Genomic DNA, 16,829 nt, shown 5'->3' with positions numbered 1-16,829 from the left:
CAATTTTGCAGTTCTTGGAAAGTTAAACTGGAACTTAATCTGTAGCCAGAAAATCCACTCCTAGGTATTTGCCCACAAGGAATGAAAATAAATGTTAACTTAGGCCTTGCTAAGAAATGTTCATAATAGCCTTCTTTTCCCTTCCTTCTTTCCTTCCCTTCCCTCGTAACCTTCCCTTCCTGTCCCTTCCATTTCCTCCCTTCCCTTTCCTCCTTTCTGCTTCCCTTCCCCTCTTTCTTTTATTCCCCCCCCCTTCCTCACTCTTCTTTCTGTCTGTCTCTCTCCTCTTTTCCCCCCCATTTCTTTCCTAGACATGGTCTCACCTTGTAGCCTTACGTGGCCTCAAACTTGCCACTGCACTAGGCCACCTAATAGGCAAAAACGATCGCGATATCCATCTGCAGATAAAAGTGAGTTCATGCACCAGTACGGGGCGCCAGGCAACGACAGAAAGCAGTGGCTTGTCCTGGACACGTGCCCTGCACCTGTGGTCTCAGCACTAGAGAATTGTGAGTTCCAAGCAAGCCAGGACGACAAATTGAGACTCTGTCTGAAAAAAAAAAAAAAAAAAAAAGGAAGAAAAGAAAAGGGAAGTATAGGCTGGAAATGTGGCTTAGTGGTAGAGTGATTGCCTATGTATGAAGCCCTGGGTTCAATTACTCAGTACCACATACATAGAAAAAGCCACAAGTGGTGCTATGGCTCAAGCAATAGAGTGCTAGCCTTGAGTGAAAAAGAAGCTCAGGGACAGTGCCCAGGGCCTGAGTTCAAGCCCAGGATTGGCCAAAAAAAAAAAAAAAAGGAAGTGTACAAATCTAAACCAGGACTAGAGATTTAACCTCAAATGCATCCTTTTCTGAGTCTGGCCCATGTGCACTTATCACGCCACGCACTTCTCTCACACTCTTCTCACACACACACAGGCAGGCAGATGGACAAGCAGCACATAAGCTTCTGACTTAGAAATGAGTTGTGTCAGCCTTGGGAAAAGGCAGCTCTAAGTGCCGAGAGTGGCTGTGGTTGGGGGCGGGGGGGATCGCCTACAGGAAACCACTGTGCGTTATCTGCCTTTAGTACAAGTTTATTTTGCTCTCTCTGCACACAGTGCATTTCATCAATTCCAAGAGGCATGTTACCATCGTCCACATCAGGAGGCAGCCAGCTAAGCGCCATGGAGTTCCTATGGTTACCAGGGGCCATGTTTTTTTTCTTTTTCTCATTTTATGCGGGTCATGGAGCTTGAACTCAGGGGCTGGGCATTCTCCACTGGTCTTTTTATCAAGGCTGGCACTCTAGTATTAGAGCCACACCTTCACTCTGGCTCTTCACTGGTTAATTGTCAATAAGAGTCTCTGAAATTTGTCTGCTCAGGCTGGCTTTGAACCTTGATCCTCTGGTCTCAGTCTCCAAAGTAGCTAGGATTACAGGTGTGAGCTACTGGCGCCTGGCCAGTGTTCTCTCTTGATGGTCCATTTGTGGTGGTAAGGCCTCAACCGGTGATGTCTTAGGATCAGTGGAGCGTGACATTATTGTGATAAAATCAACATTATTGTAAGAGAAAAAAGACTAATTAGACCAGCTGATGGCACTGATTCCCTCTACTCCAGGCAAAGCACTATACAGGTCCTCATTTAGTGTGTGTGTGGCCTCTTCCCCTCCTGTCATTATCAGGGCTTGAACTCAGGCCCTCTCCCTTGCTCAGTTTGCTTGCTCAGCAGGCCCTCTACCACTTGAACCATGCTTCCAGCAGGGCTTTTCACTGATTATTTTAGAGATGGAATCTTATAGATTCTTCTGCTCTGATAGGCCTCAAACAATGATCCTCCAAGTCTTAGTCTCCTGAATACCTAGGATTACAGGTATAAGCTACCAGAACTAGGCTCCTATTCAGCATTCTAAAAAAAAAAAAAATCTTGATTATTAGTCAAACTTTAAATTTGAGGAAATTTGCTCAGAGAGGTTAAGTGATGCTCTAATATCACTCAGCCAGCAAGTGATATACACAGAGTCAAAACCCAGAAGAGTATCTGACGCCTGTGACTGAGCCACGCTGCAGTGTCAAGGCCTGTGTTTTGGCTGGTTTGACTTCTACCATTGGTTGTAAGAGTCGGAGAGGAGCAGGGGTTTATTCAATACCATACAGAGAGATGAAGGCTGAGGGTGGACCTCCAACACCTTGCCCAGTGTCCAGTCCTTGGACCTGACCGCCCCTTCCTGTCATCCTAGCACTCAGGATACCATTGAGTGCTGAGGCTGCAAGTGACACTTCTGTGCCAGGCAGGGCCCTGAGAGGTGGGCTCTCTGTGGGGAGGGGCCCGGCCCTTGCCTCTCTGGTCCTGTGAAGCAGCTGGTACCTGGCTGGGGCTCAGCCAGCCTCTGTCACAGCCTGGCCTTGCATGTCTGGCTCAGTGGCTGAGCCAGAAAGCCCTCAGGCCCAGGCCTCCCAGCCTGGGCCACCCATGTGGAGGGCAAGGCCCAGAGGTGGGACTTGCACAGCAGGTTCGTCCTTTGTATTCAATGGCAGATTTATTTGGTATGGCTGGGGCAAGGCCTAAGACAGAGTATAGCTGGCTAACCCACTCTGTTGATTCTGCATTCTTCTCCAACATTGCAAAGAGCCGGGGCTGGGAATATGGCTCAGTGGTAGAGTGCTTGCCTAGCATGCACAAAGCCCGGGATTCCCGTCCTCAGTACCACATAAACAAAAAACAAAGAGTTCTTGTCTCCATTTACCCGGTGCCACCTCATTGGCCCAAAAAGTCTCTACACGGTAGGTTCTAGTCCAAGACCCAGAGAGGTCAAGCCACATATCCATCGTCACGCAGGCAGGAGCCTGTCTGATTCCAGCAAAGGAGTGCTGACCAATTAGCCCCATTGCCTCTCCCGTGATGCTCACGTGTGTCCAATGGCATGTGTCACTTTGGAGCTCTAGTCTCTTAAAGGGAAACCCACATCCTGTTTCTGCTTCTGCTGTAAAGATATGAATTTGTGATAAGGGCCATCAAGAGTTGATCTGTCGTATGAGGCCCCACTTTCCTCTTTCCTTCCTCTTTCCTCCACCCCTTCACAAAGCTTCCCCCCAGCCCCCCAGCCTGCACGTAGCCATGACACCCACCAAGCCTCCTGTCTTGATGCCTGACTTTCCTCTGCTGTTGAATGGGAGGAAGGAGGAAGCTTACCTAAGGGCTTCTGTGGGGTCTGCAGTGCTGACACACGTCCTGTGCCTGGCCAGGCCTGGTGGGAATCTGGGTGGAGGGTCCAGGATGTGGCTGTGACTTCTGGCTCTGCTGCAGACTGAGGCTTGCCTTGGCCCTCTCCGAGCCTCAGTTTCCCGATCTCTGAGATGGAGACGGAGACCTTGCTGGACCTCTCATTTGCAGGTCTAGATATGAGAGCCTCATCATGTCAACTTTGCTGATCCTCTTCTGTTGAAAAAGCCCATCGAAGCTGGGACTCATGCTTGTAATCCTAGGTACTGCGGATGAAGTAGGAGTTCAAGTCTAGCCCAGACAAAAGAGCAAGATGCTATCTGAAAAACAAACTAAAAGCAAAAGGATCAGGCAGTATGGCTCAAGTCGTGGTTACAACTCCTTCTTGGCAAATGTGAAGGCCTGAGTGAACTCCAGCCCTGAAAAAAAAAAGAAAAAAGAAAAAAAAAAACCAAGATAACTCTGTCCCTGAGGGAGCTACAAGAATCCTAGAGGGCTGGGTGCTGGTGGCTCAAGCCTGTAATCCTAGCTACTCAGGAGGCTGAGATCTGAGGATTGCAGTTCAAAGCCAGCCTAGGCAGGAAAGTCTGTGAGACTATTTTTTTTTCTTTTTTTTGTCAGTCGTGGGGCTTGAACTCTGGGCCTGGGTGCTTTCCCTGCGCTCTTTAGCTCAAGGCGAGCTCTCTACCACTTGATCCACAGTACCACTTCCAGTTTTCTAGTGGTGTATTGGAGATAAGTCTCACAGAGTTTCCTGCTGGAGCTGGCTTTGAACCATGATCCTCAGATCTCAGTCTCCTCAGCAGCTAGGATTACAGGCATGAGCCACTGATGCCCGGCTCCATGAAACTTTTTTTTTTTTGTTTGTTTTTTGTTTTTTTGGGGCCGGTCGTGGGGCCTGAACTCTGGGCCTGGGCACTGTCCCTCAACTCTTCAGCTCAAGGCTAGCACTCTACCACTTGAGTCACAGCGCCACTTGCAGCTTTTTTTCTTTTTGCTTATGTGGTGCTGAGGAATTGAACCCAGGGCCTCATGCATGCAAGGCAAGCGCTCTATCACTGAGCCACCTTCCCCACTCCATGAGACTCTTATCTCCAAAAAACTACCAGGAAACTGGAAGTGATGCTGTGGCTCCAATGGTAGAATGCTTACCCATAGTTCAAGCTCCATCACACACACACACACACACACACACACACACACACACACACACACACACACACACACACACACACTCCTGGAGGGCTCCTAGGGCCCCTGACTCCTGACTTTTAATTTTTTTTTCTTTTTTGCCAATCCTGGGGTTTGAACTCAGGACCTAGGCGCTGTCCCTGAGCTGATGCTGATGCTTTTTTTTTTTTGGTTGGTCGTGGGCCTTGAACTCTGGGCCTGAGGGCTGTCCCTCAGCTCCTCAGTTCAAGGCTGGCACTCTACCACTTGAGCTACAGTGCCTCTTCTGGTTTTCTTTTTTTTTTTTTTTTTGTCTGGTTGTGGGGTCTGAACTCTGGGCCTGGGCACTGTCCTTCAGCTCTTCAGCTCAAGGCTAGGGCTCTACCACTTGAGCCACAGTGCCACTTCCAGCTTTTTTGTTTTTGCTTATGTGGTGCTGAGGAATCGAACCCAGGGCCTCAGGCATGCAAGGTAAGCGTTCTACCACTGAGCCACCTTCCCAATCCCCCTCTTCCGGTTTTCTGATGGTTTATTGGAGATAAGAGTTTTACGGACTTTCCTACCCGGGCTGGCTTTGAACCATGATCCTCAGATCTTTGCCTCCTCAGTACCTAGGATTACAGCGTGAGCCACTGGCTTCTGAGCTTGTTTTTGCTCAAGGCTAGCACTCTGCCACTTGAGCCACAGCACCACTTCTGGCTTTTTCTGTGTATTTAGTACTGAGGAATTGAGCTCAGGGCTTCATGCATGCTAGGCAAGCACTCTACCACTAAGCCACATTCCCAGCCCAACTTTTTTTTATATAATGGGAATTGAATGCAGAGTCTTATGAATGCCAGGGGAGTACTCTACCACTTGAGCTATATCCTTATCCCTTATTTTCTTTTTGACCCTGAGCTCAAAATCCTCCTACCTCTGCCTCATGAGTAGCTAGAATTACAGATGCGCATGCTCTGCCTGGCATATTAAAAACTATGGTCCCTGAATTGTCTTCTGAGACTTTTCAAGTGTTGAATTTTCATTTCAATAATCCAGTAAAGGCTGGGTGCTGGTGTCTCATGCCTATAATCCTAGCTACACAGAAGGCTGAGATCTGAGTATTAAGGTTCGAAGCTAGCTCAGGCAAAAAGAGTTTTTATCTCTAATTAACCACCAAAAGGTTGTAAGCTGTGGCTCAAGTAGTATAGCACCAGCCTTGAGCAAAAAAAAAAAGGTAAAGGACAGGGACTAGGCCCTGAGTTTAAGTGCAGGTATCAGCACACACTGACACACATGCATACACAAATCCAGTAAAGTTATTAGCCTCCATTCTGGACCATATAGGCCAACACCTAGAGTCTGACTTGTGCCACTGTTTCTGCCTAAATCTTAGCCAAACAGGACTATATCAAGACCCCAGACCAATGAGAACTCCGAAGCAAGAGGGCAACTGTGTTAGTTATTTATTTCAGCATCATGCATCACTCCCCAAATTTTTATAAGTTTAAAACAAGCAACATGGTCTTCCCTGCTGTGGGTGGGAAACCAGGGGCTGCTGAGCTATCCTTTGACTCAGGTCTCTTACAAAATCACAATGGGGGAATCCACAGGGGCCAGTTTCCTGCCAGGGTCACAGCCTGGTGGACGGCAGGACTTTGTTTCTTTGGCTGTGGGCCAAAACCCCTCTGGTTTCTTTGCCACGTGGGCTTCTCCTCCATAGGACAGCACTTGTAACATGGCAGCTGGCTTCATCAGAACGGCAAGCAAGACAGAACGTCTAATCACCTAGGCTCAGAAATGCCATCCCATCCTTAATTTTTTTTTTCCTTTTTTTTTTTTTTGTGGGGCTTGAATTCTGGGCCTGGGCGCTGTCCCTCAGCTCTTCAGCTCAAGGCTAGTGCTCTGCCACTTGAGCCACAGCACCACTTTTGGTTTTCTGGTGGTTTAGTGGAGAGAAGAGTCTCACAGACTTTCCTGGTTGGGCTGGCTTTAAACCTCGATCCTCAGATCTCAGCCTCCTGAGGATTACAGGTGTGAGCCACCGGTGCCCGGCTTTATTTTGTTTTGTTTTCTAAATAAGCTCTTTTTGTTTATTGTATTTTTTTGGTTGGGGGAATCTGGGGACTGAACATGGAGCCTCACACAGGTTTGTCGCACCCCAAACCCATACCTTGAATTTTGAGTCAGGTGTGTGTTGGTACTGGGACATTGAACACTGGGCCTTGTACTTTCACTTAGCTTTTGTTCCCCCTTAAGGTTGGCAGTTTACCACTGGAGCCACAACTCCATGTCCAGCTTTTTGCTGGTTAGTTGGAGATAAATGTCTCACAAACTTTCTTGTCTTAGATCTCAGCTTACTGAGTAGCTAGGATTAGAAGTGTGAGCCACCAGTACCTGGCTAAGAAGACATACTTTGAAAGTTTTTACACCTGTTTCCAAATCCGGCCCTGCGTGGGCCCCTCCCCCGCCCCCCCCCCCCCCCCCCCCCGCACACACACCAAGAGCTACAGTTTGCCTCCAGTGGGCCTAGCCTCCCTTGCCAGTCCATGACCAGTGCCAGCCACCTGCAAGAGCTTTTTTTTTTTTTTTTGTCAGTCCTGGGGCTTGAACTCAGGGCTTGGGCACTGTCTCTGAGCTTCTTTTGCTCAAGGCTAGCACTCTATGCCTGAACACCACTTCTGGCTTTTTCTATTTATGTGGTACTGAGGAATTGAACCCAGGGCTTCATGCATGCTACGCAAGCACTTTATCACTAAGCCACATTCCCAGCCCTGAAAGAGCCATTTTAACAGCAACAAGTCAGAGTGAGCATGTGAAAGACAGAATGGCCGGCAGGGTAGGAGCCAGACTTAGGAAGGTCTGGTTGGGCCCCAGGACACAGTGTCTGCCCCCCCCTTCAGTTCCTTCCTCTTCTGCCTGCTCTGCTGTCCTCAGCACATCCTCTCAACGGCAGCAGACCTGCATCCTGGTAGACCCCAGCTCTTCCAGCCATGATCTCCCACTCACAGAGACCTCTCCTCTTCCAGTGCACCTGATGGCTTTGTACAAAGCGCTGATGTCATCTGAACATGTTTCTTAAAACAAACAAACAAACAAGGATAAGAACAATACTGATCCTTGGGTTTGTTGCTTTTCCTTTTCAGTAAACAGACATGTATTTATTTCCTTAGTTCCTTGTTTATCCATTCAGCAAATATCTACCATCTTAGCATCTTGGTCCTCATGACCTAGTGGGGGATACAGGATCCAACCAGGTAAGTCAGGTAAGCACACACACACACACACACACACACACACACACACACACACACACACACACACACACACACACATCTGTATGTACTTACAGACAACCAGCTATACATAAAAATCAAGGGCAAGTGTACAAGGTCCTGATTTAGTTGGAGGGTGAGTAACCACAAGGCCATTGAGCAGTGGATAGAAGGGGGCTCATCAGGTGGAGAGGAGGGTGATTGCATTCCTGGTAGGTGGAATGGCTTGAGTAAAGGCCCTGAGAGAGGAGGGGCCAATCACATTCATTTCAGGTGATTACTGAAATGTGATTACAGAAAGTGATGAGAAGAGAGGTCTGAGAGGAGACCCAAGAGGAAAGCAGGGCCACACCAGGCAGGGCCTTGTGTCACCCAGTGGGAACAGTTAACCATAAACCAAAAGCAGGGGAGAGTATTGACAGGATGGGGAAAAGATTAAATAAGAGGCTGGGGATGTGGCTTAGTGGTAGAGTGCTCACCTCTATGTTTCTGGGAAATGGGGTGGGGGGGGGAGGGGACAGGGGAAATCCAGACAGCATCTGTAACTTATCTCCAAGGTTACCCAGGGAGGTGGTGCTGAGATTTGGACTCAGGGCTCTGACTCCAAGTCCATAGCTCTTTTACTTTCCCTTCCAATGTTAAAGTCCAACTTTATCACCTCTCTGCCCCACTCAAAGCTCTAATGGCTGGCTCCCCACTACTTCTAGAATGCCCACGCCTGACATTTCAGGGCCCTGTATACCTAGCTCCCCTTCTCCTCGCGTGTGAACAGATCACACAAGAGCCCTCACCCCACACTTATTCATGGGGTTCCTCTATCAGAATGTCTGCAGCAGAACCCTCTGGTTAGTTTCAAGTTATTACAACAGAATGCCTAAAGCAACTAAATAAAAAAAAAAAAGAAATGATTTATTTAGTTCACGGTTTTGGAGGTCAGAGATTAAGCTACTATTGGTTTGGGCCTCTAGTGAGGGCCCTGGGTGGCAATGGTGGAGGCATGTGTCAGCCAGGAAGCAGAGAAAGAGAGGAAGAGAGGGAAAGGAGAGAGAGAAAGGGGAAGGGGGTTGGGGGAAGAGAACTGACAGAGTCCTGGAGTCCCATAACCCCTTTTGAGGACTGTCCCCAACAACCTAACGACTGCCCATAAGGCCCCACCTTGGGGCATGGTACCTTGGAACACTTGCATTGGGGGGGACACTCCATTACCTCCCCAGTTATTCCTACAGTCTGTGATACCTGTCCGTTTCTGAGGGTGATCGTAAGACAAAACAAAACAAACAAAAAATTTTAACATGATTATAACATGACAATTTAATTTTTTTGCCAGTCCTGGTGCTTGAACTCAGGGCCTGGGCACTGTCCCTGAGCTTCTTTTTTGTTCAAGGCTAGCACTCTACCACTTGAGCCACAGCACCACTTCCAGCCTCTTCTGTTTATATGGGACTGAGTAATTGAACCCAGGGCTTCATGCATGGTAGGCAAGTACTCTACCACTAACCACATTCCAAGCCCACTACCACAAAATGTATAGCTTAAAACAACCCATCCCTCTTACAGTTTGGAGGCTAGAAGTCCACGTTGGTTCTCACTGGGCTAAAAATCAAAAAGGCTGCAGGGCGGACAGAGCTTCTGGAAGCTCAAGGGAAAAATCCTTTCCTTGTCTCTTCTATCTTGCAGGAGTGGGGAATGTCCAACACACAACCCAAACAAAGTCTGTAAAATTGTGTGGTACATAACAAGATAGACAGGCATGTTTCTGTATGCGTTGTGTTGCTTCTTGCAGCCTATCTGCCTATATTAATAATCTTGCATGGCACATGAATGGTATTATAAAAATCCAAATGGCCCTTGGCAGAAAAGTTTCCCTATCCTTGCCACATTCCTTGGTTCATAGTCCTTTCCTCCATCTTCACTCAGGGTGGAACTATCATGCTGCTGTCTCTGTTCTTTCTTTTGTCTTTCTTGTCCACATTGAAGGATCTTTGTGATCATATTGAGAGCACAGGGAAAATTTAGGATGATCTTACTTTGAGTTCCACTAGGAACCTTAGGCTAGAATGTAAGTTCAGTGTCCCCTGAAGGTGTACAGACAAAAGCTTGGTCTCCAGGGTGTTGCTATGGGGAAATGGTGGGACCATTGGGATGTGGGGCCTCCTGGGAGGCTAGGTCATTGGGGATTGCTCTTGAGGAGACTGTGGAACTCTACCTGTCCTTTCTCTCTTTCAGTATGAGATATGATTGTTTTGTCCCCATGGCGCTCCTGCCAAGATGTGTTGCCATCTGTCACCTTCACCGGAATCATGGCTGATATGGGTACCATGCATTTGAACCTCCACGATGGAACTAAATAACTCTTCTCTCTTATGCTAGCTGTCATAGGTATTTTGTAGCAGTAACAGGAAGCTGACTAATATATCACGTACCTTAGTATAAGCACACAGGAACACAGGATTAAGGTGTGGCCATCTCTGGGGGGAATCCATCGTTCTACATGCTGGTCCTCCCTCAGCTTCTTCCCTAGGCGGATTATCCAGTAGGCAACAGGAAGGAAATATGAGGGATCCACACTTCTGGAGAAGAAACAAAAAGTCCTCACATCACATCTTTGGGACTTATGCTGAGTTTAGAAAGGTGTTCACCTGTTCAAGCTACTATTATCTGTTCCATTCCACATCTGGGAAAAAGTGTGGGCAAGAAGGCCAGGTGTGAGGGGCTGGGAAGGTGGCTCAGTGGTAGAGCGCTTGTCTTGCATGCATGAGCCCCTGGGTTTGATTCCTCAGCACCACATAAGCAAAAAAAAAAAAAAAAAAAAGCCAGAAGTGGCGCTGTGGCTCAAGTGGTAGAGCGCTAGCCTTGAGCTGAAGAGCTGAGGGACAGCACCCAGGCCCAGAGTTCAGGCCCCACGACTGGACCCAAAAAAAAAAAAAAAAAAAGAAGGCCAGATGTGAGCTAGGCGCTGGTGGCTCAAACCTGAACTCCTAGCTACTCAGAAAGCTGAGATCTGAGGATCACAGTTCAAAGCCAGCCTGAGCAGAAAAGTCCATGAGACTCTTATCTCCAATTAACCACCAGAAAACTGATCGTGGTGCTGTGGCTCAAGCGGTAGAGTGCTGGCCTTGATCTGAATTGCTCAGGGATAGTTCCCAGGCTCCAGAGTTCAAGCCCCACGATTGACAAAAAAGAAGAAGAGGCCACATGTGGTTAAGTGAGCCGCTGTCATTGGGTGAGGGCAGATTGTGGCTGGGCTCACCCCCAGGCCTGACCCTAGCTCTTCTTCCCCTTTGTTTCCAACACTGAAACAGCTGCACTTCCCTCCTGCTCAGGAGACAGCTTTTCCAAAGCTGCTCCAAGGGAATCTTGTGCCCAGCTTGCCCTTTAGTTCTGGCTTCCTGCCAAAAGTCATGGGGTCATATTTGAAAGACTTCCTTCAGCCCTACCAGTCACCATTCCTCACCCAGAAACGGAAACTGTTTCCTCTATGCTGCCAAAGGGGCTGTGCTGAGCAGGTGCAGGTTTCCAGGTGGGCTACCTGTCAATGTGATTCCCATCCTGCCCATCCATCCATGCCACAGGAAGGAACTAGACTGTGTAGAAATGCACACCCAAGGTGTGCCCTAAAACTGTGTGCCACAGAACCCTTCACAGATGTCTAGCAACAAGGCCTTAATTAAAGCAAAGGAGGCATCTAATGCTGTAATCACTATTCTGACATTAAAAATGGCAATATAGCCATGTGATTGTGGCTCACACTTGTAATCCTAGCTACTCAGTTGGCTGAAACCTGAGAATCATATGAAGCCAGTCTGGGTAGGAAAGTCCATGAGACTCTTATTTCCAATTAACCATCAAAAAGCTGGAAGTGGTTTGCCAGGCGTTGGTGGCTCATGCCTGTAATCCTAGCTACTCAGGCGGCTGAGATCTAAGGATCACCATTCAAAAAGCCAGCCCGGGCAAGGAAAGTCCATGAGACTCTTATCTCCAATAAATCACTAGAAAACCGGAAGTGACACTATGGCTCAAGCGGTAGAGCGCTCGCCTTGAGCTGAAGAGCTGAGGGATAGCACCCAAGCCCAGAGTTCAAGCCCCACTATAGACAAAAAAAAAAAAAAAAAAAGCTGGAAGTGGAACTATGGCTCCAGTGGTACAGTGCTAGTCTTGAGTGAGAGAGCTCAGGGCTAGGAACCTGAGTTGAAGTCCCAGGAATGGCACACAGACACAAAAGAAATGGTAACACAGAACCAGGTAAGAGGGCTCTTGACTGTAATCCTAATGACTCAAGAGGCTGAGATCTGAGGATCATGATAGGAAACAGGACTGATAGATAAATTGGAGACTCTGGTCTCCAACTAACAGCAAAAAGCCATAAGAGGTAGTGTGGCTCAAGTGCCAGCCTTAAGAGAAAAAGCTAATGGACAGTGCCCAGGCTCTTAGTTCAAGCCTCAATACTGGGCTATACACACAAAATATCAGATTCCAATATTAAGTGCAGTATGTACATCTTGATTTCCTCTCTGGAAAGAAAAGGGTGTGTGTGTTTTCTGGATGAGGATCAGAGGTGTAAGCTTTCTTTTTTAAACTTCCCCTCATGTCCATAATGCTTTAAAAAAAAAAGTCTTACCTTAAAAAAAAAAAAAAAGGGTTGGGAAGGTGGCTCAGTGGTAGAGTGCTTGTCTTGCATGCATGAGGCCCTGGGTTCGATTCCTCAGCACCACATAAGCAGAAAAAGCAGGAAGTGGCGCTGTGGCTCAAGTGGTAGAGCACCAGCCTTGAGCTGAAGAGCTGAGGGGCAGTGCTCAGGCCCAGAGTTCAGGCCCTACAGTTGAAAAGAAAAAAAAAGTCTGCATTTGTATTTATAGTATGTAAAGCAATTTCCATTTTGCAAGAGGAAATCAAAACAAGGGCTCCAAGCAGAGCCTGGGCCCTGCTGACCTTACAGAAGCTCCCCACCGATGGCCAGTCTCCTCCAGACGGAGACGGGAGGTGACACAGACTCAAGGGCTTCCTGTGCTGGCTGGCTGAGCTCTTCCCAGGAACTCAGCTGCCCCTCGGGCAGTGACGGGAGCAGCCACGCAGACGCTTCCCGGAAGGAAGGCCCAGGGTCAGCCCGGCTACATCAGTAAATTAGCTGCTGTCCTCACTGTGCTGCTGGCCACAGGGGCTAGAGCCTTTCCTCTCAGAGGCAGGCTAGTGTGGTGGGGAGATGCATGCACAAGGTCTGCATGAAGAAGGTGAGGGAATTTGTTACACGAAGAAAGGGTCTGCTGGTAGAGGGCAGCGCAGTTCTCCAGGGAATGAAAGAAAGACCTGGAAGACTTGCTAGGCTCCCCTCCCCCCGCCTTTTTTTTTTTTTTGACAGTTGTAGGGCTTGAACTCAGGGCCTGGGCACTGTCTCTGAGCTTCTTTGGCTCAAGTCTATCACTCTACTACTTGAGCCACAGTGCCACTTCCGGCTTTTTCTGTTTATATGGTACTGAGGAACTGAACCCAGGGCTTCATGCATGCTAGGCAAGCACTCTTCTACTAAGCCACATTCCTTTATTCTTAGTGCCCCAAATAATGTTTCATTCTCTACTGCCTGGGCATGTAGCTCCCCTCTGCTGGCTAGTTCATGAGCCAAAAAAGATTTGCCCTAAGCCAATTCTCAGGGTAGAATCTGATTGGTCCATCTTGAGCTATGTGGAACTCAGTCAGCCAATAGGATAAGGTCATGTATGCAGAGCTATCTTTTAAGAAAGGCAGAGAAAACTGAGAGAGGACAAGGGAAGGGATGACCTTGTCCAAAAAGAAATGTATTCTTTACCTGACTTAACTGTAACCCCTTAGTACATCACCTTTATAGGGACCCTATGTGGCAGCTATCCTAAGGAGTTCAAGCTGCCTCTTTCTCCATGGTGTGATTCTCGCTGGTGTCTGTCCCTGGTTAATCTTGCTGTTCAGATACTAGCCTCAGGAAGAGCAAAACTCACTCTAACAGTCCTCTTACTGTATGGAGAGAAGGCTCTTGTCAACTGGAACACAGGCAGAAAGGTATAATGAAGTGAGCAGAGGAACAGCCATACCTTCTGAGGGGCTTGTCACTGTCATCCAAGCTATCGCCCCCAGGCTGCAACACTGACCTTACAACAACTACAGCAGAAAGACAACTTGCAACTCATTAAGTAATTCCACTCTGGAGGCTGCTTGGGTAGATAACCCTCCCCCTTCACCTTCTGGACTTATTTCAATGGAACCTCATAGACCCTCAACTAGCTCCTAACAGGAGCACTAGTACCTTCTACAGACCAGATTCCAAAGCTAATGTAATTCTCCTAACAACCCTAAAAACCAGGTAATATTAAAACTCCCATCTAGGCACCAGTATTTATAATCCTAGCTACTCAAAAGGCTGAGATTTGAAACCAACTCAGGCGAGAAAGTCTGAGAGACTCTTATCTCCAATTAATCAGCAAAAAGCTGGGCGTGGGACTCTGACTCAAGTGATAGAATATCAGACTTGAGCAAAAAAGTTAAGGGACAGCGCCCAGGCCCTGAGCTTGAGTGCTGGCACCAAAAATAAACAAACAAACTTCCATTTCACAGATGGAGAAACTAAGGTGGGAAATGATTCTATAACTTGCCTTGTTAGATGGAAGCAGGACTGAAATCTGTGCAGCTTGCTTCTGAGGTCCTACTGGGCTACACTGTCCCTAGGCAGATGCTTGTCACTATTTCAGACAGCGAATACAGATCAAGATACAGGTGTTAAACTCAGGGACCTCTGCCTGGGGCAGACAGACAGGAGTAGCAATGGCCCCCAGGGTTGTCACTGTTTTAAGAGCAGTTCTCTAAAAGTATCTAGAAAGGACCTACCCACCCTCCCCAGGGGTCAGGGAAGACTTCCCAGAAGAAATGACACTTGACTCCAAGGCCTAAAGAGTGACAAGGAGAAGTTGTACATTTGTAGATCATACCTGTAATCCCAGCTGCTGTGAAGGCTGAGATCAGAAGCTCCCCCACCGTTGGAAGCCAGCTTTGGGTGTACAAATCCAAGAGACTCTTACCTCCCATTCACTAGCAAAATGCTCAGCTTGTAGGGTACCAGCCTTGTGTGAAAAAGCCAAGTGAGAGCAAGAGGCCCTGAGTTCAAGCCCCAATACTGGAACAAAATATTTTTTTTTTTTGAAGTGACAAGGAGAGAACAGGCAAAGCATAAAAACATGCAGGTGAGAGGGGACAGCATGTACAATGCTCCCCAGATGAGGTATGCACTTTGCCAAAGGTCGTCTGGCTGCTGGGGATGGGAAGGGACATGATGAACACTTTGCCCAGGTCTCCCGATAGCTGGCTGCTGCCTGAGACTGGCCCTGCCCACCCACCCCCACCCTGTAGTCACTGTGAGTCTGCATCAGGACAAATCTTTGGATGCGCCCAGGAGACATTTGTTCCCAAGTGTCCACAAGCGCCCCACTTGCAGCAGTCATGATGAGTCAGGAGAAAAGGCTGCTGGCTTTTTCCTGATGTTGGGAGGGAATTCATCCGGCTGGCCAGTCACCCCTGCACAGAGATGCTAATCAGAGGCCTCCAGGCTCTGGCCTCTCTCCCAGGTCTCATTTGGGACATTCCTACTTTCTCCAAGTGAGCTCAAAGGCAAACACTAGGATTTTGAAAAGTGCTTTAGTTTCAGCCACCTGCTGGAGCCTCTTGACATGAAAAGGTCAACTTCCGGTCCCTGATGGCACAGCAGGACCCATTACCAAGACAGTCTGGGCCACGGATTGGTTGCTACACTGGCCAAGACAACAGCTGGGCTCCCATTAACCTGATGAACTAAACCAGCAGCTACCTTAGAGAGGGAAAGGGACCTTTCTGCCCTCGGGCAGAGCTGATTTGGGCTCCTGTTCTGGCTCTCTGACAAAGAACTTCTACTTCTGGAAACTACCCTTCAGGTCACCCCAGCCTTGGAGTGTGTATGTGGGGGAGAGGGGCAGGGCACGGCAGGTCCAAGGGGGCAGGTTCCAAGAGTGCTCACTGCTGCATAGCTTGCAATAGTAAAACAAAAACTATAAACATCCCAACAGATCCTGGTAAAACTGGCTGAATCCAGTGTGGATGTTCTCACCCAAGAGGGGCTGAGCTGGCCTGAAGAGAATGTTCTAGACAGGAGCAGCCTCTAAGAGTCGTTGACTGTTTATTTTGTACAACACAATGAAACAGTATGTGCTACATGCTCCCTATTTTTTGTTTTTCTAAAAAAATAACCGAAACTAATTACATTGCTATATATTAACAATAAGCAAGCTAAAAAGGATTATGTCCATACTACCCAAAGCAAGCTACAGACTCTAGCAAAATCTCAATGATTTTTTTTCAAAAATAGAAAATCCATCTCAGGGGACCCCAACTAACAATAACAACAAAATCTTGAAAAAGAACAAAGTTATTGGACTCACAGGTTGTGGTTTCAAAACTCTCTACAAAGCTTTAGTAATTAAAACGGTATGGCCACTGGCCTGAAGACAAGAGTTCTAGAAGAGTCTAGAAATAAACCTTTACAAAAGTGTCCACATGATTTTTCAACATGGTTGCCAAGATCATTTGATGAGGGAAAAACACTCTTTCAACAAATGGTGCTACAAAGGAATGGTGTTAGATCCTTATCTAACACTATACACAAAATAATCTTACAGGATCAAAGATCCTGTAAGATTCAAAGCTATTTAAAAAAAAGTCTTAGAAGACATCATATGAAAAAGTTTCACAGCATTCATTTTGGCAATGATTTCTTAGATATTACACCAAAGCCAACAAGAACAACAAAATAGACAAACTGGACTTCAGGAACATTGAACAATTTTGTGCATCAAAGCCAGAAGTGACACTAGCCTTGAGAAAAAGAACCTCAGGGATAGTGCCTAGGCCTTAACTCAAGCCCCAAGATTGGCACCAAAAGGGAGATCAAGAGAGCAAGAAAGTGAGAACTAGAGAGAGAGAGAGAGAGAGAGAGAGAGAGAGAGAGAGAGAGAGAGAGAGAGAGAGAGAATATCTTGAAGCTGACTCTCAGTCGCACATGCCTATAATCTTAGCTACTTGGGAGGCTGAGAACAGGAGGATCATGGTTCAAGCTGGGAGAACAGTAGTTCATAAGCACTTCTCAACCCAGGTGTGCTATGGCACACACCTGTTACCCTAAGATACATGGGAGACAGATTGGCAGTATTAT

At 47.5% G+C, this 16,829-nt stretch overlaps 1 long non-coding RNA gene across 1 annotated transcript; it reads right to left on the bottom strand.

Moving 5' to 3' along the window:
* Positions 1 to 2,591: 2,591 nt before the first annotated feature.
* On the bottom strand, positions 2,592 to 10,196 carry LOC138816631 (uncharacterized). The gene is made up of 3 exons (XR_011368700.1): positions 10,054 to 10,196; positions 3,180 to 3,541; positions 2,592 to 2,970 (listed from the first exon to the last, which is right to left on the bottom strand). It is a non-coding gene; the product is annotated as an uncharacterized lncRNA (long non-coding RNA).
* Positions 10,197 to 16,829: the final 6,633 nt, after the last annotated feature.

Source organism: Dipodomys merriami, unplaced genomic scaffold (genome assembly GCF_024711535.1).
Source record: "Dipodomys merriami isolate MVZ:Mamm:240054 unplaced genomic scaffold, mDipMer1.0.p SCAF_11, whole genome shotgun sequence".
NCBI classification, from domain to species: Eukaryota; Metazoa; Chordata; class Mammalia; order Rodentia; family Heteromyidae; genus Dipodomys; species Dipodomys merriami.
Note: the sequence above shows the minus strand (reverse complement) of the source record. Positions and strands in the feature narration are given on the sequence as shown.